The 26,104-nt window shown below is 35.9% G+C and overlaps 1 long non-coding RNA gene across 1 annotated transcript; it reads right to left on the bottom strand.

Moving 5' to 3' along the window:
* Positions 1-545: 545 nt before the first annotated feature.
* On the bottom strand, positions 546-16,959 carry LOC134700034 (uncharacterized). Its single transcript, XR_010103741.1, has 2 exons — positions 16,823-16,959; positions 546-1,391 (listed from the first exon to the last, which is right to left on the bottom strand). It is a non-coding gene; the product is annotated as an uncharacterized LOC134700034 (long non-coding RNA).
* Between the last annotated feature and the right edge of the window lie 9,145 nt (positions 16,960-26,104).

Below are 26,104 nucleotides of genomic sequence, written 5' to 3'. Positions count from 1 at the left end.
TTGGCACTTAAATGGCTTCATAGTGCCAAGAAATATGTCTTTTGCATGATTAAAATAAAATAAATCTTCATTTTTCAAGTAAAATGATAAATTTCATTAACTTTAATATGAATATATGAATTAAAAAGTAAATATTTAAAGATGTTTCTCTGAAATATTCCAACAATTGTAAAAAAACTGTTTGTGACTTTTTGTCCTGTGACTTTTTGTCCTATCAAATATGTGACTTTATGTCCTGTGACTTTTTGTCTTGTGACTTTCTGTCCGTTTACCTACATGTAGTGTACCATGAAAACTAGGTGAAGTGCAATGGACAAATCAATAACAGAAGCTTCATAACATAAGGAAGTAACCAGGCATTTCAGCTTCTAAAATGTATCTGGTGAAGCTTAAATACATGTACAAAACGGTACGCTGTAGCCACTGCCAGATTGTAATACATATTTCTTGTCTTGCATGCATGTACACCAACTTTTGTTGCAGGAGGGATAATAAAATTATACTTTAATGTACGTGCATGGTTTATTTGTTTCAAAAACCATGAATACTTGGCCACTAACATGACTAATCATGCTAATTAAGATTTTTATTTAATTCTAATTCAGACTTTAATAATTTAAGTACAGTAAGCAGTCATTTGACTCTAAACAATTGACACAGACTGCACGAGACCCTCATAGTTGGTTAAGATCTTTTTACACACCCTGGACATGCTGGCGGTAGTTAACAATTGCAATGCCAACATAAACTTCAGATGTGATATACATGTACTGTTTTGTAAATTTCACTGAAACAAGAAATTCACAGTATCCATATTATTATTATATTAAAATGACTGATTATCCACTAATTAAAAGTATTCATGAATTCAGATATGATGCACTATTATTAGTAGTATTCACTGAAACTATGCATTTTCATTATTCCAAATTGCTATTTCAAATGAATAGTTATCCTGGGTATTCATGGAATTCAGAAATAGTGTACATGTATGATTGCACTATTAATATTCACTGCAACTACGAAATTTTGTTATTCCAAATTCACAATTGATCATGATAATCCAAGGTAATTAGTTCTCCAGTAATGTGGTCCTCCTTTAATACAATTTGTAATTTTCCTATTTGTACAAGGCACAATTTTATTCTTGTCCAATTTAATCAGAACATCACATTATCATCATGGAATAATGCTGCACGCCATATTCATAATTTCCAAAAACAATAGATAACTAGCATTAAATAATGAATTAATGCATTGTTTCACAATTTGCAGCTTTACGAGCGACTCAGTGACATCTATATTTTCTATGCATCAAAGTGCACATGTACTAGCAGGTGTCATATTCTAAGTGGGAATCATGGTCAAACCAATACATATTCAGTATGATTCTACAAAATAAAATATACATTTAGACTCAAGTACAGTAAATGTTTAACTAATAATAAATATATAATACTACATGTATATACATTGTGCAATAATAATAAAGTTAATTACAATAACTGTATTTACCTAGATAAAACTAGCAATTCTCATTTGATTGACCAAAAAATTCTAGCACTAATACAATTCTATTTTCAAGTCCCTATTAACAAGAAAAATAAATCTTTTAAGGGGGTCTACATTCTATATAGTGTTGTCTTTTTTCCTGCATTAATGATTTGTTAAGTGTGATTGTGTACTTTCATTGAAGGGTTACTGTCTCATTGAGGCTCACACCTTTGAGTTCATCCGTCACCGGCAAAAACTCGTCAATTATGCACGCCTTTATGACGTCATTTACCAGATAGAAGGGCTCGCCTGTATCCCTGCACTATTTACGTTCATCAAGCGTTTAAGTGATCGTTTTTGTGCAGGATAAACTAGAAATAATGGTTGCTCTGTAGGTACTTACTGACAATTCCCTAATGACAGCAGTGTTGATTGACTATTTTCAGAATTCAATTAGCCGAATAATTCGTACAATATAGAATTATAATTTTCCAACCACTCGCTGAACATTGTAAGGAAGTGACGACGCCCCTAAACGCACAGATGACGGTGATAAAGGCGCGTATAATTGACGAGTTTTTTTTCCGGTGACGGATGAACTCGAAAGTGGTCTATTGCGTAACATGCGCCGAATCTGTGTACATCCATGGGCTCACCTACTGGGTTCACAGGTGAGGTTGGCAATTGTTACGGATATAAGTTACGTAATGCATATCTGTTTAACCTGTTTGAATAAACAATAGACAATACCTAACTGTCGGATATGGGGTATCACAGAATAGAGAAAAAAGGACTGGACAGTGCAGCTTTTGAAAAGGGGCGGATCGAAAATATTGGGTTTGTGAATTTACTTTGTAAATAATGGAGTACGATAACAATAATTAAATAAGCATAATAAATAGAGAATTAAGAAGTAATGCTTCTAAAGTAAAAAAATAATTAAAAAAAAAGCCTGTCAGTCCCCATAACTAATACATAACCTGTAGTTGGTACATAAATTTCGATGAGTTTTCTAATAGAAATAAGGCAGATATGAAAGGTGTATTGCAATAAGTTATCAGTACTTACCCTTATTATTTTATTCTTTAATTAATAATCATTTTATTTCTTAATAAAAAATAATCGTGAAGAGATGCCAAGTGATGCTTTTAAAATGACAGACCATTGATGCAAGGTTTTTGCGGTGAAAAACTATACACAAAAGGTGATTTGAATGTGCAACGAATATTTTGGCTAGTGAATGTATGCAAGTCTTTATATTACATAAGACATCAAGCTGTATTACACAGTTTTAACTTAAATAATGCAAATACATCCAATTGATACAGACCTGGGAGTAGTAGATTATGTATAAGTATAGACTGAGTTAGTTGAAACATTATTTTATTTGCCGAATTAAAGCAAATTGGATTAGATACAAGTAAATCATACAACATGGACAATATAAAATTACAATTATACTAGTATGATATAATGGACATACATATAAGGCAAACAGTTTATAGAATAATACTACCTTTCATTCGTAAAAAAGAGAAAAGGAAAATTTGAAAAGTCATATGATAATGTGACAATGACGTGTGTACTTATGATGACGATCATGATGTTCCGTGCAAGTAACAGTAACGCTCTATCATAGACTATCAAGGCTTAACAAAAGATGTTTGACCATTGTATGAAATTTTGAACATGTTTGAAAATTTGATTATTTTGTTCATTCGAAAGTTCAATGTGTTCGCAAATTAATAGTTTTGTATCTAAAACAATGCTTTCAGATAGCCAGTTAAGATTATTGAATAAGGTTTTTCTGCATGATGTGTATTTTGGACAAACAAAGAAGTAATGGTAGACATCCTCAATATCTGACCCACAATGACAAGAAGGATCATTTATAATATTAGCTCTAAATAGATCATTGTTATAAATGAATGGGAACATCTCAATTGCGTTATTAGGCCGAACAAATGAAACGTTTCAATTTTATATAATCGTTTATCGTGTTTTTTTTCAAATTTCTGTTATGCATTACTGCTCTCTGTTTTCTGTCGTGAAGATAGTCCTGAAACCAATTCAATAAGTTTCCGACAATACTGTAAGCTTTCATTTCATTATACGGCCCCTATGTCAAACTTTGTCGAAGTTAGATAGAAGTCACAAAATACAAAACAATTTAAAGACTGAAGATATACCACACAGAAAAAATATTTAAAAAAAATAAGACAGTACTCATAGAACATTTTCAATGGGATTATTATGGAGGAGAAGAGACATATGGATTTATTTTACTGTTTTACAACTTCTTAAAATATTTCTTTTAATACATCCCCCCCCCAAAAAAAAAAAAAACCCTGTTATGTCATACTTATAACACATTTATTGGTGACAGCTTTAGTGATTCAAATTTTACACCCGTCATACTTGGTAAGGTGATAGTTATTCTATTATTTTTATTCATTTGCTTGTTTAAGAAATTTTTCATGAAGCTTCATTAAAAAAAAAAAATTTATCATGCAAAGGATATATCTGACCAAGGATTTGTATTGTACAAATCCTTGATCTGACGCCAAAATGAAGCCATTTATAGATATCAAGCCCCTTTGACATGTTATTTTTATAACAATTATTTGATTATTGATATCTATTGAATAATTTTGAGTAACAAAGTTACTTCATATATAATAAATCAAAAATTTTGTATTTTCCTAAATTATTTTTTCTTGTTATTAGAAAAATAATTTCGAAAATAATTTGTGACTTTATGTACATGACGATTTGTCCGTGACTTTTTGACTGTGACTTTCTGTCCTACATTCTTTAAGACCTATCCTTTTCTCTTATTAAATGTAATTAAATTTCACTCAAACATTTTTAAGAAATGTATCTTTATTTTTGGTGAAATTAATTATTGATATTGTATTTTTATATTATATCGACATTGCTTGAAAGATCGTCAATGTCGGATGACGAATTTATATCTTCTACTTGATTTTTTTCTACAAGTAACGGCTCAAAATGATACGGTCGAATATCTAAAGTTAGAGAGTTGCCTTGAAAACTGATGCTAACACTGTCCATTGTTTAATTATGCAGAAATATGATCGACTTCGTCCTCATTGAGACATTTTCTCGGCTTGTATCCACTGACGTCATCACGATCACGTGACCGGTATCTCATTAAAAATCAAAGATTACGACAAGCGCTGGATTCTTGTCCTTTGTCCAGTGCATATAATGAATAAACCTTTGTGATGTAAAAATATTGTTCCAAGACTTAACCATCCCAGTTAATGTTTTAAATCCTTGAGTTTAATAATTTTTACATCTTTTGTGTTACCCTGAGTACTTTTTACTTATTCATTTGTTATAACAGCTTGCATTAAATAATGCTTTGCAGCTCACTTTTTTTATTTAATTTAGTTATTTACCCAATTTTATTTTAATAAATCAATATTCAGATTACTTTTAAAATTTGCATTTTAATATCCAAAATAATATATATCCTGCTGTTTCATATTTTTCTTAAATTATAATTTGTTTTGAAAAAGTTATCAAAATTTTGAAGAGGACAATTCTAATCATGATAATTTGTGAACATTATTATAAAATCGTATCATTATACCAATGACAGATTAAATATCATCCCCCAGGGCAATAAACTATTGTGTCTTAATTTGTATATTAGCTACATCATGTATATAAGAATTTCTGATTATTACCTATCGCATATCCAGTGTTAACATCCTGATTATTACTTATTTTAATGTCACATTTGCATGGTCATATTCAGTAAATACAAATATTTTAATTGTTGATTTTGAATTTGAATTGAAAAAAATTGTTTTAGACTAAATTAGTAGACACAACACATACAATGCAGTTAACACAGTAAATTTTATGAGAACTTACTGGATAAAACTATATCTATAAAAATTATTTTGAGCTTCATAAAATACTTTAAAAAAGTTTATACCATGTTAACATAAAAAATATGCATACAGATAGATTGTTTTGTTATGTGTTCCTGACATATTGAATGTTAACATAAAATAATTATCATGATTATGTAAAAAATTTAAAAAATCTGCAGTCGTATGTGAATGCACATGATCAAAGGAGATGTGGGATATATCAATGATGCATGAACCCAACAGTTAGGCAACAATAAAGAAACCAAAACACAATTGAATGCGTGTCGAAAAATATATATGACTTATGATTAGAAGGTCCTTAATCATGCGGAATAAATATAATGACCATTGAATGTTACTACTTGTAAGTTAGATAACATGTATGGCACAAATGAATTTTGAAAAACAATGCTAACAGGGCACAATTTATATAAAAATTTCACATGAAAAAATATAGTTTGTGTTCAAAGTATTAACAAATTATAGTGATTTAATATAAATTATATGTTAAATCTAAAAAGTCAAAGAATAAAATTATGATGCTAGCTTTGCTCTTTTAATATGTGTTTTTTAAACAATGTAGTACATGATAAACAATTACTAATTGAATTAGCACAATTTGTTTAATTAACTGTGTTTAAATGGCAACTGTTTATGACTATGTGCCTTGTTTCAGGAACATTAATTTAATAATATTGTTTTATTTTGATGATTATTTTAAACCATTTTTAAAATATTTATTCACTTTCAATGCCTGCTATTATCAAATATATTAATGTTTTTTTGTCCATGATTTGAGAATTATTTAAAATCTAAATGAAAGTGGACACACTTGCTAAATAAGTCGCTATTTAATCTTAAAGTTAATAATTTTCTTAACATTTTATGATCAAATCATATGCGTTTGTACTATGCATGTTTTTTTTATGGAAATCGTGACGTCACAATGCATTCTTAATAGAGCTGATAAAGCAAAACCAGGGAAATACTAGTAATCCAGCATAAGCATGATAAGAAACACATTTATATGGATACGTACATGTAAAGATCGGTTGGTTGTTGGTTATAAAATGTCCAGTGACAAGTATTTCATGCAAATTTATGACCCGAGTTAGCAATACATTAACATACAATATGTACACTACATGATGTATAGGTCAGTGGCAGATCCAGAACTTTTCATAAGGGACAGGGCCCCTGACTGCACTTAGGGGCACTGATCCAGTCATGCTTGAGTGATTCCCTATATAATCGACCAAATTATTCCCACAAAAAAGGGGAAGATATAGAGTAACCTTTTATGTATTCCACTCAGGGTGATGTATGCAAAATAATTAAGGGAATAAATGACTTACACATGATAATAGGGGGAGGGGAACGGTGTCCTTTATGACTTTCAATGATTTATTATGATGCACAACTTTAACATTGAAGCTCAAAGGTGGCTCAAAGCTTATATTTTCCCTGGAACATGCAACTATGCACGAGTGTGGTAATACAGAACGTTCATAGATATATATAGCCTATCGGAGTATATCAATATAGATTCCGTAGGATCAGTGGCGGATCCAGCCATTCTAAAAAGGGGGGTTCCAACCCAGAACGAAACAGGGGGGGGGGTCCAACTATATGTCCCCCCATTTAAATGCATTGAGCGGCCAAAACAAAGGAGGTTCGAACCCTTGGAACCCCCCCCCCCCCTTTTTGGATCCGCCAATGAGAACACAATGTAAGGTCTGTAAGCCGACAAATGTGCACATTTTCCCTTCAAAATTATGAATCCATGATTATTCTATAGACATGCTTTAAAATATTGTTAATTTCTACTCAGCGATTGTATTTTCAAGCTCATGTGGTCTAACGTCTGTAGTTACCTGTGTAAAAATATATTAGTTTGCCGACCTGAGGTCCAGGTTTTTTTGGGTTTTTTTGCCGACAAAAAATTAATGTGGATAAATCGTTTACGGTGAAGAATTGTTTTCCGTTTTTAATGAAACTTGACAGATTTTACTAATTATTTTTTTAATCATCGGAAATGTCCCTCTTGGTGTAATTCGAATTAAAACTGTTTTATTATGCTGTACAATATTGGTAACTTAGTCATAATCTTTAAATTTATTTCAGGTACACCTTTGTACATTTTTTTATTGCGCAGAATTTATCAAATATGAATTTGAATGAATCCATTATCATCTTCTCATTCTTCTGCAATAATATTAAAACTATTTTAAACGAAAGCTTCTGGTTTTTAAAACCAGTTATGAACGAAAATGTTATAAAACAGATATTATAAAATAAAAAGTAAGGATATCAAAAGGATTATTTAAAGTCAAACGCACATGACTGTCAAAAATGAACGGACAATGCTACGGCAATAAATGGAAAACGACAAAAGACAAACAACGATCGTAAAATAAATGAATAAACAGCAAAACAAGTTTACAATCGCACGATAGACGATAATAGTATAAGTAATGGACTATTTCACAACAAAATCAAATCTTGAGAGCCGATAGAGACGTGATTTTTTTTACACTGATGGACTACCGTTACGCTAAAATATTTGTATTAAAACATTTACCGACTGTATCAACCTATGAAGTGTTTGTTTTAAACATTTAACGACTGTGTCAACCTTTTATAAGTTGTAATAAACATTTAATGACTGTGCCAACCTTTAGAAAGTTGTAACAAACATTTAACGACTGTCTCAACTCTAAAAACGTTGTGACAAACATTTTTTGACTGCATCAACGTCTGAGAAGTTGACACAAACAAATTTTAACTGTCCCAACTATTAAAAGGTTGGGACGGACATTATGCAACTGCCACAACTATTAGAAAGACTGTAATAAATAGATTTTGACTGTGACAACACCGTAAACCACTGCAACAGTTCTGAAATGACTGATGGTAGCATTTTTTTACTTTCACAACCCGTAGAAAAGTTGGGACAGACATACATGAACTGTTGCAACGAAATATGACAGATTTGACAGTCATTACTTGTCTTTTACAGACTAAGACAGTCGTACAACGACTGTTACTGGTATGGACAGTTGTTTTTCGTCCAATCGTAGTGCAATCTTACAGAAAAAAATAATAAAACTAAATTTTCTACGGCAATACATTTGTCTGCACTAGGTGCAAAGGGAATCTGGGTAGCTGAGGTCTACTTGATAAAAAATCCAGGGTGTTGTTCGACTTCATTTTTTTTTTAACTAGGTTCAAAGTTGAGGTCGGACATCCTTTTTCACCCTTACAAAAAAGTTAATAAAAAAATGTTCCTTGGCAATACTTTTGTCCGCACTAGGTGCAATGGGAAGCTGGGTTGCTGATGTCTACTTGACAAAAAATTCAGGGTGTTGTTCGACATAATTATTTCTTTTTTAACTGGGTCCAAAGTTAGGGTCGGACACCCTCTCCCAATCCTTACAGAAAAGTTAATAACAAATGTTTTTCGGATTAGTTTTGTTTTTAAGAAGGTCCAAAGTTGAGGTCGGACAACCTACTCCACCCTTACATAAAAGTTAATAAAAAAATGTTCTACGGCAATACTTTCGTCCGCACTAGGTGCAAAGGGAAGCTAGGTTGCTGATGTCTACTTGATAAAAAAACCAGGGTGTTGTTCGGCTTAATACATATCTTTTTTTAACTAGGTCCAAAGTTGGGGTCGGACACCCTACCCACCCTTACTAAACAGTTTATTATTAATGTTTTACGGTAAAACTTGTGTTTACACTAGGTGCAAAGGGATGCTGGGTAGCTGAGGTCTACTTGATAAAAAATCCAGGTTGTTTTTCGGCTTAGTTTTGTTTTTAAGTAGGTCCACAGTTGAGGTTGGACACCCTACTCCACCCAATACGAAAAGTTCATAAATATATGTTCTACGGCAATACTTTTGTCTGCACTAGTAGCAAAGGGAAACTGGGTAGCTGAGATCTACTTGATAAAAAATCCAGGGTGTTTTTCGGCTTATTTATTTTTTTATTAAAAAGTAAGTCCAAAGTTTGGGTCAGACACCCTACCCTTCCTATTAAGAAAAGTTAATGAATATATGTTGTACGGCAAAACTTTTGTCCGCACTAGGTGGAAATGGAGCTGGATAGCTGAGGTCAACATGATAAAAAAAAAAAAAATCTTTTAATGTAGGTCCAAAATTTGGGTCGGACACCCTACCCACTCTTACAAAAAAGTTAATAAAAAAATGTTCTACGGCAATGCTTTTGTATGCACTAGGTGCAAAGGGAAGCTGAGGTCTACTTGAGAAAAAATCCAGGGTGTTGTTCGGCCGAGTTTTGTTTTGAAGTGGGTCGAAAGTTGGGGTCGGACACCCTATCCCACCCTTTAAGAAAAGTTAATAAAAATATGTTGTACGGCAATACTTTCGTCTGCATTAGGTGCAAAAGGGAGCTTAGCAGCTGATGTCTTCTCGATAAAAAATCCAGGGTGTTGTTCGGCTTAATTTTTTTTTAACTAGGTCCAAAGTTCGGGTCGCACAACCTACCCAACCCTTACTAAAAAGTTAATTAAAAATGTTCTACGGAAAAACTTGTGTCTGCACTAGGTGCAAAGGGAAGCTGGGTAGCTGTTGTCTACTTGATAACAAATCCAGGGTGTTGTTAGGCTTATTTTTTTTTTAACTAGGTCCAAAGTTTGGGTCGGACACCCTACCCCATCCTTACAGAAAAGTTAATAACAAATGTTCTACGGCAATTATTTTGTCTGCATGCACTAGGTGCAAAGGGAAGCTGGGTAGCTGAGGTTTACTTGAGAAAAAATCCAGGGTGTTTTTCGGATTAGTTTATTTTTTAAGAAGGTCGACAGTTGGGATCGGACACCCTAAGCCACCCTTACAGAAAAAATAATAAAAAATGTTCTACGGCAAATATTTTGTCTGCACTAGGTGCAAAGGGAAGCTGGGTAGCTGAGGTCTACTTGATAAAAAATCCAGGGTGTTGTTCGGCTTAATTTTGTTTTTTAACTAGGTCCAAAGTTCGGGTCGGACATCCTATCCCACCCTTACAGAAAAGTTAATAAAAATTGCCCTACGGCAATAATCTTGTGTGCAATAGGTGCAAAGAGAAGCTGGGTAGCTAATGTCTACTTGATAAAAAATCCAGGGTGTTGTTCGGCTTGGTTTTTTTTTTTTTAAAGTAGGTCCAAAGTTGGGGTCGGACATCCTATCCCACCGATACAGAAAAGATAATAAAAAATATTATAAAGCAATACTTTTGTCCGAACTAGGTGCAAAGGGAAGCTGGGTAGCTGATGTCTACTTGATAAAAAATCCAGGGTGTTTTTCGGCTTTTTTATTTTTTTATTAACTAGGTCCAAAGTTGGGGTCGGACACCCTACCCAACCCTTAGACAAAAGTTAATTAAAAATGTCCTAAGGCAATACATGTGTCCGAACTAGGTGCAAAAGAAAGCTAGGTAGCTGATGTCTACTTGATAACAAATCCAGGGTGTTGTTAGGCTTAGAATTGTTTTTAAGTAGGTCCACAGTTGGGGTCGGACACCCTTCCCCAACCTTACAGAAAAGTTAATAACAAATGTTTTTCGGATTAGTTTTGTTTTTAAGAAGGTCCAAAGTTGAGGTCGGACAACCTACTCCACCCTTACATAAAAGTTAATAAAAAAATGTTCTACGGCAATACTTTCGTCCGCACTAGGTGCAAAGGGAAGCTAGGTTGCTGATGTCTACTTGATAAAAAAACCAGGGTGTTGTTCGGCTTAATACATATCTTTTTTTAACTAGGTCCAAAGTTGGGGTCGGACACCCTACCCACCCTTACTAAACAGTTTATTATTAATGTTTTACGGTAAAACTTGTGTTTACACTAGGTGCAAAGGGATGCTGGGTAGCTGAGGTCTACTTGATAAAAAATCCAGGTTGTTTTTCGGCTTAGTTTTGTTTTTAAGTAGGTCCACAGTTGAGGTCGGACACCCTACTCCACCCAATACGAAAAGTTCATAAATATATGTTCTACGGCAATACTTTTGTCTGCACTAGTAGCAAAGGGAAACTGGGTAGCTGAGATCTACTTGATAAAAAATCCAGGGTGTTTTTCGGCTTATTTATTTTTTTATTAAAAAGTAAGTCCAAAGTTTGGGTCAGACACCCTACCCTTCCTATTAAGAAAAGTTAATGAATATATGTTGTACGGCAAAACTTTTGTCCGCACTAGGTGGAAATGGAGCTGGATAGCTGAGGTCAACATGATAAAAAAAAAAAATCTTTTAATGTAGGTCCAAAATTTGGGTCGGACACCCTACCCACTCTTACAAAAAAGTTAATAAAAAAATGTTCTACGGCAATGCTTTTGTATGCACTAGGTGCAAAGGGAAGCTGAGGTCTACTTGAGAAAAAATCCAGGGTGTTGTTCGGCCGAGTTTTGTTTTGAAGTGGGTCGAAAGTTGGGGTCGGACACCCTATCCCACCCTTTAAGAAAAGTTAATAAAAATATGTTGTACGGCAATACTTTCGTCTGCATTAGGTGCAAAGGGAAGCTTAGCAGCTGATGTCTTCTCGATAAAAAATCCAGGGTGTTGTTCGGCTTAATTTTTTTTTAACTAGGTCCAAAGTTCGGGTCGCACAACCTACCCAACCCTTACTAAAAAGTTAATTAAAAATGTTCTACGGAAAAACTTGTGTCTGCACTAGGTGCAAAGGGAAGCTGGGTAGCTGAGGTCTACTTGATAAAAAATCCAGGGTGTTGTTCGGCTTAATTTTGTTTTTTAACTAGGTCCAAAGTTCGGGTCGGACATCCTATCCCACCCTTACAGAAAAGTTAATAAAAATTGCCCTACGGCAATAATCTTGTGTGCAATAGGTGCAAAGAGAAGCTGGGTAGCTAATGTCTACTTGATAAAAAATCCAGGGTGTTGTTCGGCTTGGTTTTTTTTTTTTTTAAAGTAGGTCCAAAGTTGGGGTCGGACATCCTATCCCACCAATACAGAAAAGATAATAAAAATATTATAAAGCAATACTTTTGTCCGAACTAGGTGCAAAGGGAAGCTGGGTAGCTGATGTCTACTTGATAAAAAATCCAGGGTGTTTTTCGGCTTTTTTATTTTTTTATTAACTAGGTCCAAAGTTGGGGTCGGACACCCTACCCAACCCTTAGACAAAAGTTAATTAAAAATGTCCTAAGGCAATACATGTGTCCGAACTAGGTGCAAAAGAAAGCTAGGTAGCTGATGTCTACTTGATAACTAATCCAGGGTGTTGTTAGGCTTAGAATTGTTTTTAAGTAGGTCCACAGTTGGGGTCGGACACCCTTCCCCAACCTTACAGAAAAGTTAATAAAAAAAAGGTTCTACGGCAATACTTTTGTCCGCACTAGGTGCAAAGGGAAGCTGGGTTGCTGATGTCTACTTGATAAAAAATCCATGGTGTTGTTCAGCTTAATTTTTTTTTTAACTAGGTCCAAAGTTGGGGTTGGACACCCTACAATACCCTTACTAAAAAAAATATTTATAATGTTGTACGGTAAAACTTGTGTTTGCACAAGGTGCAAAGGGAAGCTGAGTAGCTGAGGTCTACTTGATAAAAAAATCCAGGGTGTTTTTCGGCTTAGTTTTGTTTTAAGTAGGTCCACAGTTGGAGTCGGACTCCCAACCCTCCGATCCCAACCCCAACCTTACAGAAAAGTTAAAAAAACAAAATGTTATACTGCATTACATTTGTCTGCGATAGGTGCAAAGGGAAGCTGGGTAGCTGAGGTCTATATGAGAAAAAATCCAGAGTGTTTTTCGGCTTACTTTTGTTTTTTTTAAAGTAGGTCCACAGCTGGGGTCGGACACCCTACCCCCACCTTACAGAAAAGTTCATAAACAAAAATGTTCTACGGCTATACTTTTGTCTGCACTAGGTGCAAAGGGAAGCTGGGTAGCTGATGTCTACTTGATAAAAAATCCAGGGTGTTGCTCGTCTTAATATTTTTTTTTAAGTAGGTTCAAAGTTTGGGTCGGACAATCTTTTCCACCCTTACAGAAAAGTTAATAAAAAATGTTCTACGGCAATACGTTTACCCGCACAAGGTGCAAAGGGAAGCTGGGTTGCTGATGTCTACCTGATAAAAAATCCAGGGTGTTGTTCGGCTTAATCTTATTTTTTAAACTAGGTCCAACGTTGGGGTCGGACACCCTACCCAACCCTTACTAAAAAGTTTATTATTAATGTTTTACGGCAAAACTTGTGTCTCTACTAGGTGCAAAGGGAAGCTGGGTAGCTGAGGTCTACCTGAAAAAAAAATCCAGGGTGTTTTTCGGATTAGTTTTGTTTTAAGTAGGTCCAGAGTTTGGTTCGGACAACCTATCCCAACCTTACCGAAAAGTTAATATAAAATGTTCTACGGCAATACATTTGTCTGTACTAGGTGCAAAGGGAAGCTGGTTAGCTAAGATCAACATGAGAAAAAATACAGGGTGTTTTTTGTCTTAGTATTGTTTTTAAGTAGGTCCACAGATGGAATCGGACACCCCTCCCCAACCTTACAGAAAAGTTAATAAAAAAAGTTCTACGGCAATACTTTTGTCTGCACTAGGTGCAAAAGGAAGCTGGGTAGCTGAGATCTGCTTGATAACAAATTCAGGGTGTTTTCCGGCTTAGCTTTGTTTTTAAGTAGGTCCACAGCTGGGGTCGGACACCCTACCCCAACCTTACAGAAAAGTAAAAAAAAAAAATGTTCTACGGCAAGACTTTTGTCCACACTAGGTGCAAAGGTCAGCTGGATAGCTGAGGTCTACCTGAAAAAAACTCCAGGGTGTTTTTCGGATTAGTTTTGTTTTTAAGTAGGTCCAGAGTTTGGTTCGGACAACCAATCCCAACCTTACCGAAAAGTTAATAAAAATATTCTGTACGGCAAAACATTTGTCCGCATTAGGTGGAAATGGAACTGGGTTGCTGAGGTCAACATGATAACAGATCTAGGGTGTTGTTCGGCTTAGTTTTTTTCTTTTAAAGTAGGTCCAAAGTTGGGGTCGGACACCCTACCCACCCTTACAGAAAAGTTAATAACAAATGTTCTACGGCATAACTTTTGTCTGCGCTAGTTACAAAGGGAAGCTGGGTAGCTTATTTTTTTTTGTTTTTAAGTAGGTCCACAGTTGGGGTCGGACACCCTACCCCACCCACACAGAAAAGTTGATAAAAAAATGTTCTACGGTAATACTTTTGTCTACACTAGGTGCAAAGTGAAGCTGTGTAGATGAGGTCTACTTTTGAATAAATCCAGGGTGTTCTTCGGCTTACTTTTTTTAAGAAGGTCCAAAGTTGGGGTCGGACACCCTACCCAACCTAACTTTTTTTGACAGAAAAGTTAATAAAAAATGATCTACGGTAAAGCGTTTGCCGCACTAGGACCAAAGGGAAGCTGAGTAGCTGAAGTCTACTTGAGAAAAAATCCAGGGTTTTGTTTGGCATAGTTTTTTTTTTAAAGTATATCCAAAGTTCAGATCAGACACCCTCACCACCTTTTCAGAAAAGTAAATAAAAAATGTTCTACGGCAATGTTTTTGTCCGCACTTGGTGCAAATGGAGCTGGGAAGCTGAGGTCTACATGAGAAAAAATCCAGGGTGTTGTTCGGCTTAGTTTTTTTCTTTTAAGGTAGGTAAAAAGATGGGTTCGCTAACCCTACCGCACACTTACCGAAAATTTATTAAAAAATGTTCTACGGAATACTTTTGTCCGCACTAGGTGCAAAGGGAAGCTGGGTAGCTGAGGTCAATCCAGGGTGTTGTTCGGCTTATTTTTTCTTTTTCTTTTAAGGTAGGTCAAAAGTTGGGGTCGGACACCTTACCCAACCCTTACTAAAAAGTTAATAAAATATGTTCTACGGCAATATTGTGTATGCACTAGGTGCAAAGGGAAGCTGGGTAGCTGAGGTCTACTTGAGAACAAATCCTGGGTTTTGTTTGGCTTTGTTTTTCTTTAAAGTAGGTCCAAAGTTGGGATCGGACACCCTACTCCACCCTTTCGGAAAAGTTAAAAAGAAAAATTCTACCGCAATATTTTTGTCCGCACTAGGTGCGAATGGAGCTGGGAAGCTGAGGTCTACGTGAGAACAAATCCAGGCTGTTGTTCGGCCTTGTTTTTTTCTTTGATAGTAGGTCCAAAGTTGGGGTTGGAAATCCTACCGCACACTAACAGAAAAGTTAATAAAAAATGTTCTACGGGAATACCTTTGTCTGCACTAGGTGGAAAGGGAAGCTGGTTACTGAAGTCTACTTGAGAAAAAATCCAGGGTGTTCTTTTGCTTTTTATTTTTTTTAGTAGGTCCAACGTTTAGGTCGGACACCATACCTCACCATTTCAGAAAAGTTAATAAAAAAATGTTCTGCGGCAATACTTTTATCCGCACTAGGTGCAAAGGGAAGCTGGGTAGCTGAGATCTACTTGAGAAAAAAATCAGGGTTTCGTTTGACTGAGTTCTTTTTTCAAGTAAGTCCAATGTTGAGGTCAGGAATGTCAATGAAAAAATGTTCTGCGGCAATGCTTTTGTTCACACTAGGTGCAAAATGAAATTGCGTAGCTGAGGTCTATATGAGAAAAAAATCCATGGTGTTGTTCGGCTTCCTTTTTTTTTTTAAAGTAGGACACCCTACCCCACCCTTTCAGAAAAGTGAATAAAAAAATGTTCTGCGGCAATATTTTTGACCGCAGTAGGTGCAAATGGAGTTGGGTAGCAGAGGTCTACATGAGAACAAATCCAGGGAGTTGTTAGGCTTAGGTTTTTTAAGTAAGTCCGAAGTTTCGGTCGAAAATTTTACCGCACACTTACAGAAAAGTTAATAAAAAATATACAACGGCAATTCTTGTGTCCGCACTAGGTGCAAAGGGAAGCTTGGTAGCTGATGTTTTCTTGATAAAAAATCCAGGGTGTTGTTCGGATCAGTTTTTTTTTAAATAGGTCCAAAGTTGAGGACGGACACCCTATTCAACCCTTAATAAAAAGTTAATAAAAAATGTGTTATTGAAACTTTTGCATGCACTAGGTGCATACGGAAGCTGGGTAGCTGAGGTCTTCTTGGGAAAAAATCCAGGGTGTTGTTCGGCTTAATATTTTTTTAAGTAGGTCCAAAGTTGGGGTCGGACACCCTACCCCACCCTTGCATAAAAGGTAATAAAAAAAAGTCTACGGCAATACTTTTGTCCGTACTAGATGCAAAGGGAAGCCGGGTAACCTAGGTCTACTTGATAAACAAATCCAGGTTCATTTTGGAACATCAATGAGAAAAGCTTTTTAAAAAATGGAGAAATAACGTTCAATATAATACATTTCGTATTTGAATCAAATGTAACCTTTGGCAAGCATTGGCAAGGACAGAACTGTTCTTCAAATTTCAAAACAAATAAATCAAGAATTTCTACAATTAACCATTTAAGAAATCATAATACAAATCAATAAACTTACTGCAAAGGTTTAAATCCAACATGCTAGGACTTCATTTAATAGATTTTGTTTTACTTCAATAACGACCAGTATTACCTGTGTAACATGATACATTTAAATGACATAATGACAGTATGAAGACAAACCCCCTTTGCACTTTTTAGTTTTGCACTGTTTGACAAGATGTCGTTGTCGAGGAAAGAAAACATTTTTCTACTTTGTCATCCTGTTAATCAGCATTCAACATTACAAAACGGACATGATCGTTATCCATGTACAGACTATAAATGTTATCAAGAAACCTTATTAATGGATTATATTTTTTTTTCTCAATTTGAAAGAAAAACAAAAAAAATGTAATATACACGATTTTTGGAAACGTTAACACGAAACAGCGGTAACTATTAATTAATTCGTATTCTTCCATTAACATTCAATGAATTGTTATTGGTAACATAATATGATAGTAATTATACTTCAAGATCATTCGGTTATAGCCCTTATATAGAAATATTTTAATCGCATGTATTGTTTACAGGGAATTTCCGTTATCAACGCACAGAAAAACGTTCGGTATGTTTATATACTTTTGAAAAGACAGACACTTAACATAATTTTCTTCAGTACTCAACGCATCACCCCGACAATATAGTGAATCGATTGTAATATCGACATTAAAAACACTTGTAATTTTATTTGACAATAGATTTCTAGGTGATGAAAAATTAATACAATAAATTAAATAGTGGTCGACATTTTCATTGATTAAAACACAGGAACAATTAATATTTTGTATCAAATTTGATTTGATAAAGTCAGAATGCAGAATGCTTCATCTGTTGTAAAAACACAAATGGTCTTCCGAGATTTTTTTGTTTCTATAATATAGTTTATGCAACTTTCGTTTAAACAAAACAATTAATCAATAGGTCTAACACTTCTGTCCAAAGAATTCCACAATGTAATGGATGATGAAAAGAGTACACCTCAGCTACCCAGCTTCCTGTTGCACCTAGTGCAGACACAAGTATTGCCGTAGAACATTTTTTATTAACTTTTCTGTATGGTAGCGGTGTTGGGTGTCTGACCCTAAATTTGAACGTACGTTAAAAACAAACTGTGCCGAAGAACACCTTAAGTTTTTTCTCCAGTACACCTCAGCTACCCAGCTTCCCTTTGCACTTAGTGCAGACACATGTATTGCCGTAGAACATTGTTTATTAACTTTTCTGTAAGGTAGACTGTAAGGTAATAAAACTGTCCGACTCAATCTTTGAACCTACTTAAAAAACAATAAACTAAGCCGTAGAACACACTGTGTTTTTTTCTGAAGTAGACCACAGCTACACAGCTTCCCTTTGTGCCTATTGCAGACAATTATTTGACGTAAATATTTCTTTTATTAATTTTTCTGTAAGGTGTTGGGGCAGGGTGTCCGACACCAATTTTGCATTTTCTTTCAAAAAAATAAAATAAGCCGAAGAACACCCTGTGTTTTTTCTCAAGTAAACCGCAGCTACCCGACCATCCTTTGCACCTAGTGCGGACAGATGTATTGTCGTACAACATTTTTTATTAACTTTTCTGTAAAGCAGCGGGGTAAGGTGTCTGACCCTAAATTTGTACCTACGTTAAAAACAAACTGTGCCGAAGAACACCTTGAGTTTCTTCTCCAGTACACCTCAGCTACCCAGCTTCCCTTTGCACCTAGTGCAGACACAAGTATTGCCGTAGAACATTTTTTATTAATTTTCTGTAAGGTAAACTGTAAGGTTATAAGACTGTCCGACTCAATCTTTGAACCTACACAAAAAAACAATAAACTAAGCCGCAGAACACACCGTGTGTTTTCTCAAGTAGACCACAGCTACACAGCTTCCCTTTGTGCCTATTGCGGACAATTATTTGACGTCAATAGTTTTTTTATTAATTTTTCTGTAAGGTGTTGGGGTAGGGTGTCCGACACCAATTTTGCATTTTCTTTCAAAAAAATAAAATAAGCCGAAGAACACCTTGTGTTTTTTTCTCAAGTAAACCGCAGCTACCCGACCATCCTTTGCACCTAGTGCGGACAGATGTATTGTCGTACAACATTTTTTATTAACTTTTCTGTAAAGCAGCGGGGTAAGGTGTCTGACCCTAAATTTGTACCTACGTTAAAAACAAACTGTGCCGAAGAACACCTTGAGTTTCTTCTCCAGTACACCTCAGCTACCCAGCTTCCCTTTGCACCTATTGCAGACACAAGTATTGCCGTAGAACATTTTTTATTAATTTTCTGTAAGGTAAACTGTAAGGTTATAAGACTGTCCGACTCAATCTTTGAACCTACACAAAAAAACAATAAACTAAGCCGTAGAACACACCGTGTGTTTTCTCAAGTAGACCACAGCTAAACAGCTTCCCTTTGTGCATATTGCGGACAATTATTTGACGTCAATTGTTTTTTATTAATATTTCTGTAAGGTGATGGGGCAGGGTGTCCGACACCAACTTTGTACTTTCTTTCAAAAAAATAAACTAAGCCGAAGAACACTCTGGTTTTTTTTTTAAAAGTAAACCACAGCTAACCGACCTTCCCTTTGCACCTAGTGCGGACAAAATCATTGCCGCACAACATTTATTATTAACTTCTCTGTAAGGTAGTGAGGTTGGGTGTCTGATCCTAAATTTGGACCTACGTTACAAAACAACTGTGCGGAAGAACACTTTTGGTTTCTTCTCCAGTACACCTCAGCTACCCAGCTTCCCTTTGCACTTAGTGCAGACACATGTATTGCCGTAGAACATTTTTTATTAACTTTTCTGTAAGGTAGACTGTAAGGTAATAAAACTGTCCGACTCAATCTGTGAACCTACTTAAAAAAACAATAAACTAAGCCGTAGAACACACTGTGTTTTTTTCTGAAGTAGACCACAGCTACACAGCTTCCATTTGTGCCTATTGCAGACAATTATTTGACGTAAATATTTCTTTTATTAATTTTTCTGTAAGGTGTTGGGGTAGGGTGTCCGACACCAATTTTGCATTTTCTTTCAAAAAAATAAAATAAGCCGAAGAACACCCTGTGTTTTTTCTCAAGTAAACCGCAGCTACCCGACCATCCTTTGCACCTAGTTCGGACAGATGTATTGTCGTACAACATTTTTTATTAACTTTTCTGTAAAGCAGCGGGGTAAAGTGTCTGACCCTAAATTTGTACCTACGTTAAAAACAAACTGTGCCGAAGAACACCTTGAGTTTCTTCTCCAGTACACCTCAGCTACCCAGCTTCCCTTTGCACCTAGTGCAGACACAAGTATTGCCGTAGAACATTTTTTATTAATTTTCTGTAAGGTAAACTGTAAGGTTATAAGACTGTCCGACTCAATCTTTGAACCTACACAAAAAAACAATAAACTAAGCCGTAGAACACACCGTGTGTTTTCTCAAGTAGACCACAGCTACACAGCTTCCCTTTGTGCCTATTGCGGACAATTATTTGACGTCAATAGTTTTTTTATTAATTTTTCTGTAAGGTGTTGGGGTAGGGTGTCCGACACCAATTTTGCATTTTCTTTCAAAAATATAAAATAAGCCGAAGAACACCCTGTGTTTTTTCTCAAGTAAACCGCAGCTACCCGACCATCCTTTGCACCTAGTGCGGACAGATGAATTGTCGTACAACATTTTTTATTAACTTTTCTGTAAAGCAGCGGGGTAAGGTGTCTGACCCTAAATTTGTACCTACGTTAAAAACAAACTTTGCCGAAGAACACCTTGAGTTTCTTCTCCAGTACACCTCAGCTACCCAGCTTCCCTTTGCACCTAGTGCAGACACAAGTATTGCCGTAGAACATTTTTTATTAATTTTCTGTAAGGTAAACTGTAAGGTTATAAGACTGTCCGACTCAATCTTTGAACCTACACAAAAAAACAATAAACTAAGCCGTAGAACACACCGTGTGTTTTCTCAAGTAGACCACAGCTACACAGCTTCCCTTTGTGCCTATTGCGGACAATTATTTGACGTCAATAGTTTTTTTATTAATTTTTCTGTAAGGTGTTGGGGTAGGGTGTCCGACACCAATTTTGCATTTTCTTTCAAAAATATAAAATAAGCCGAAGAAAACCCTGTGTTTTTTCTCAAGTAAACCGCAGCTACCCGACCATCATTTGGACCTAGTGCGGACAGATGTATTGTCGTACAACATTTTTTATTAACTTTTCTGTAAAGCAGCGGGGTAAGGTGTCTGACCCTAAATTTGTACCTACGTTAAAAACAAACTGTGCCGAAGAACACCTTGAGTTTCTTCTCCAGTACACCTCAGCTACCCAGCTTCCCTTTGCACCTAGTGCAGACACAAGTATTGCCGTAGAACATTTTTTATTAATTTTCTGTAAGGTAAACTGTAAGGTTATAAGACTGTCCGACTCAATCTTTGAACCTACACAAAAAAACAATAAACTAAGCCGTAGAATACACCGTGTGTTTTCTCAAGTAGACCACAGCTACACAGCTTCCCTTTGTGCCTATTGCGGACAATTATTTGACGTCAATAGTTTTTTTATTAATATTTCTGTAAAGTGATGGGGCAGGGTGTCCGACACCAACTTTGTACTTTCTTTCAAAAAAATTAACTAAGCCGAAGAACACTCTGTTTTTTTTTTTAAAGTAAACCACAGCTAACCGACCTTCCCTTTGCACCTAGTGCGGACAAAATCATTGCCGCACAACATTTATTATTAACTTCTCTGTAAGGTAGTGAGGTTGGGTGTCTGATCCTAAATTTGGACCTACGTTACAAAACAACTGTGCGGAAGAACACTTTGGGTTTCTTCTCCAGTATACCTCAGCTACCCAGCTTCCCTTTGCACCTAGTGCAGACACAAGATTTGCCGTTGAATCTTTTTTTATTAATTTTTCTGTATGGTATATTGTAAGGTAAGAAGACTGTCCGACTCAATCTTTGAAACTACTTAAAAAACATTAAACTAAGCCGTAGAGCCCACTGTGTTTTTTCTGAAGTAGACCACAGATACCCAGCTCCCCTTTGCGCCTATTGTGGACAATGATTTGACATAGAAGATTTTTCATTATTTTTTTTTCTTTAAAGTAGTGGGGTAGGGTGTCCGGCCCCAACTTTGCACTTTCTTTTAAAAAAAATAAACTAAGCCGAAGAACACATTGTGTTTTTTCTCAAGTAAACCACAGCAACCTGGCCTTTCTTTGCACCTAGTGCGGACAGAAGTATTGCGGTACAATATTTGTTATTAACTTTTCTGTAAGGTAGCGGAGTTGGGTTAGTATCTTCTCCGGTATACCCAGCTATTCAGCTTCCCTTTGCACCTAGTGGAGACACAAGTATTGCCGTAAAACATTGAAACTTTTCTGTAAGGTCGACTGTAAGGTAATACGATTGTCCGACTCAATCTTTGAACCTACTTAAAAAACAATAAACTAAGCCGTAAAACAAACTTTGTTTATTCTAAAGTAGACCACAGCTAAACAGCTTCCATTTGTGCCTATTGTGGACAATTTTGTGACGTCAATATTTTTTTTATTAATTTTTCTGTAAGGTAGTGGGGTAAGGTGTCCGAAATCAATTTTGCACTTTCTTTCAAAAAAATAAACTAAGCCGAAGAACACCCTGTGTTTTTCTCAAGTAAACCACAGCTACCCGACCTTCCTTTGCACCTTGTGCGGACAAAAGTATTGCCGTACAATATTTTTCATTAACTTTTCTATAAGGTAGTGGGGTTGGGTGTCTGTTCCTAAATTTGGACCTACGTTCCAAAAAAACTGTGCGGCAGAACATCTTGGGTTTCTTCTCCAGTATACCCCAGCTACCCAGCTTCCTTTTGCACCTGGTGCAGACAAAAGTTTTGCCGTAGCACATTTTTTATTAACTTTTTCTGCATGGAAGACTTTAAGGTGAGAAGACTGTCCGACTCAATCCTTGAACCTACATGAAAAAAAATAAATTAAGCCGAAGAACAAGCTGTGTTTTTTCTCAAGTAGACCACATTTACCCAGCTCCCCGTTGCACCTATTGTGGACAATGATTTGACATAGAACATTTTGTATTATTACTTTTTTTTCTGTAAAGTAGTGGGGTAGGGTGTCCTGCCCCAACGTTGCACTTTCTTTTAAAAAGAATAAACTAAGCCGAAGAACACCCTGTGTTTTTTTCTCAAGTAAACCATAGCAACCCGGCCTTTCTTTGCACCTAGTTCAGACAGAAGCATTGCCGTACAATATTTTGTATTAACTTTTCTGTAAGGTAGCGGGGTTGGGTGCCTGACCCTAAATTTTGACCTCTGTTAAAAAAAACTGTGCGGAAGAACACCTTGGGTGTCTTCTCCAGTACACTTCAGCTACCCAGCTTCCCTTTGCATCTAGTGCAGACACAATTTTTGCCGTAGAACATTTTTTATTAACTTTTCTGTAAGTGTAAGGTAGATTGTAAGGTAATATTACTGTCCGACTCAATCTTTGAACCTACTTAAAAAACAATAAACTAAGCCGTAGAACACACTGTATTTTTTCTGAAGTAGACCACAGCTACACAGCTTCCCTTTGTGCCTATTGCGGACAATTATTTGACGTCAATATGTTTTTTAATAATTTTTCTGTAAGGTGATGGGGTAGGGTGTCCGACACAAATTTTGCACTTTCTTTAAAAAAAAACTAAACCGAAGAACACCCTGTGTTTTTCTCAAGTAAACCACAGCTACCCGATCTTTCTTTACACCTAGTGCTGACAAAAGTATTGCCGTTCAATATTGTTTATTAACTTTTCTGTAAGGTAGCGGGGTTAGGTGTCTGCTCATAAATTTGGACCTACGTTCCAAAAACACTGTGCGGAAGAACACCTTGGGTTTCTTCTCGAGTGTACCCCAGCTACCCAGCTTCCCTTTGCACCTAGTGCAGACAAAGTTTTGCCGTAGAACATTTTTTATTAACTTTTCTGCATGGAAGACTTTAAGGTGAGAAGACTGTCCGACTCAATCCTTGAACCTACATGAAAAACAATAAACTAAGCCAAAGAACACACTGTGTTTTTTTCTCAAGTAGACCACAGCTACCCAGCTTCCCTTTGCGCCTATTGTGGACAATGATTTGACAAAGAACATTTTTTATTTTTTTTTCTGTAAAGTAATGGGGTACTGTGTCCGGCCCCAACTTTGCACTTTCTTTCAAAAATATAAACGAAGCCGAAGAACACCCTGTGTGTTTTCTCAAGTAATCCATAGCAACCCGACCTTTATTTGCACCTAGTCCAGACAGAAGTATTGCCGTACAATATTTTTTATATTAATTTTTCTGTAAGGTAGCGGGGTTGGGTGTCTGACCCTAAATTTGGTCCTACTTTAAAACAAACTGTGCCGAAGAACACCTTGGGTTTCTTCTCCAGTACACCTCAGCTATCCACTTCCCTTTGCACCTAGTGCAGACACAAGTATTGCCGTAGAACATTTTTTATTCACTTTTCTGTAAGTGTAAGATAGATTATAAGGTAATAAGACTGATTGACTCAATCTTTGAACCTGCTTAAAAACAATAAACTAAGCCGCAGAACAAACTGTATTTTTTCTGAAGTAGACCACAGCTACACAGCTTCCCTTTGTGCCTTTTGCGGACAATTATTTGACGTCAATATTTGTTTTATTAATTTTTCTGTAAGGTGATGGGGTAGGGTGTCCAACACCAATTATGCACTTTCTTTCAAAAAAATAAACTAAGCCGAAGAACACCCTGTGTTTTTTCTCAAGTAAACCACAGCTACTGGACCTTCCTTTGCACCAAGTGCGGACAAAATTATTGCCGTACAATATTTTTTGTTAACTCTTCTGTAAGGTAGCGGAGTTGGGTGTCTGTTCCTAAATTTGGACCTACGTTCCAAAAAAACTGTGCGGAAGAACACCTTGGGTTTCTTCTCCAGTATACCCCAGCTACCAAGCTTCCATTTGCCCCTAGGGCAGACAAAAGTTTTGCCGTAGAACATTTTTCATTAATTTTTTTGCATGGAAGACTTTAAGATGAGGAGACTGTGCGACTCAATCCTTGAGCCTACATGAAAATCAATAAACTAAGCCGAAGTACAAGCTGTGTTTTTTCTCAAGTAGACCACAGCTACCCAGCTCCCCTTTGCGCCTATTGTGGACAATGATTTGACACAGGACATTTTTTATTATTTTATTTCTGTAAAGTTGTGGGGTAGGGTGTCCGGCCCCAACTTTGCACTTTCTTTTAAAAAGAATAAACTAAGCCGAAGAACACCCTGTGTTTTTTCTCAGGTAAACCATAGCAACTCGGCCTTTCTTTGGACCTAGTGCGGACAGAAGGATTGCCGTACAAAATTTTTTATTAACTTTTCTGTAAGGTAACGGGGTTGGGTGTGTGACCCTAAATTTGGACCTACGTTATAAAAACTGCCGAAGAACACCTTTGGTTTCTTCCCCAGTACACATCAGCTACCCCGCTTCCCTTTGCAACTAGTGCAGACACAAGTATTGCCGTAGAACATTTTTTATTAACTTTTCTGTAGTGTAAGGTAGACTGTTAGGTAATAAGACTGTCCCACTCAATCTTTGAACCTACTTAAAAAACAATAAACTAAGCCGTGGAACACACTGGTTTTTTTTTCTCAAGTAGACCACAGCCGAATGGCTCGAGGGATGATATTGACCGAAGGCTGATAATACATACGATACGAAAAATGACATGTTATGATCTTTTTATCATATGCTTCAACAAGAGAGAAAAATAACAGATCCATATATTGATTCTTTTACGTGGTTCCCGAAAAGAAGTTGAAAGAGTAAAAAGTTCACGGACGTCGGACCCAAAACTTGATACATTCAATATCAAATCTTTCTATCATATGCCTCAACAGAGAAAAAAACCCACACATTTATGGACGAGTCGACAAAAAAATAATTCAAAAATATCCATAATGAACATTGTTGAGAAAAGTCAACTTTTTTAAAGTAACTTTCTAAATTATGTTTCAGAAAAACTTTAAACATGCATTTATTTAAAACATATATTTTTTTTAATTTAATTTAATAATGTTTTACACTATACTTTCCAGTATTCAAATAATTGTTGTGTACACTACAGATGGGTGCACTCCTAACCTGTACAGCAAGTTAACTTGATAACCAGTCATTTGGACTGGTCAAAGTTAACCTTTGACCGAATATAGGACTGCTCTGACCAGTCCTAGGACCAAAAACTAGTTAACTTGAAAAGCGGACTTGGTCCTAGGACTGTTTTTATGTCTGCCAAAAAGTTAACTTGGAAACAGGTCCGCTAT

Source organism: Mytilus trossulus, unplaced genomic scaffold, assembly GCF_036588685.1.
Source record: "Mytilus trossulus isolate FHL-02 unplaced genomic scaffold, PNRI_Mtr1.1.1.hap1 h1tg000110l__unscaffolded, whole genome shotgun sequence".
Taxonomy (NCBI): domain Eukaryota; kingdom Metazoa; phylum Mollusca; class Bivalvia; order Mytilida; family Mytilidae; genus Mytilus; species Mytilus trossulus.
The sequence above is the reverse complement of the archived record's forward strand: the minus strand, read 5'-3'. Positions and strand labels throughout refer to the sequence as shown.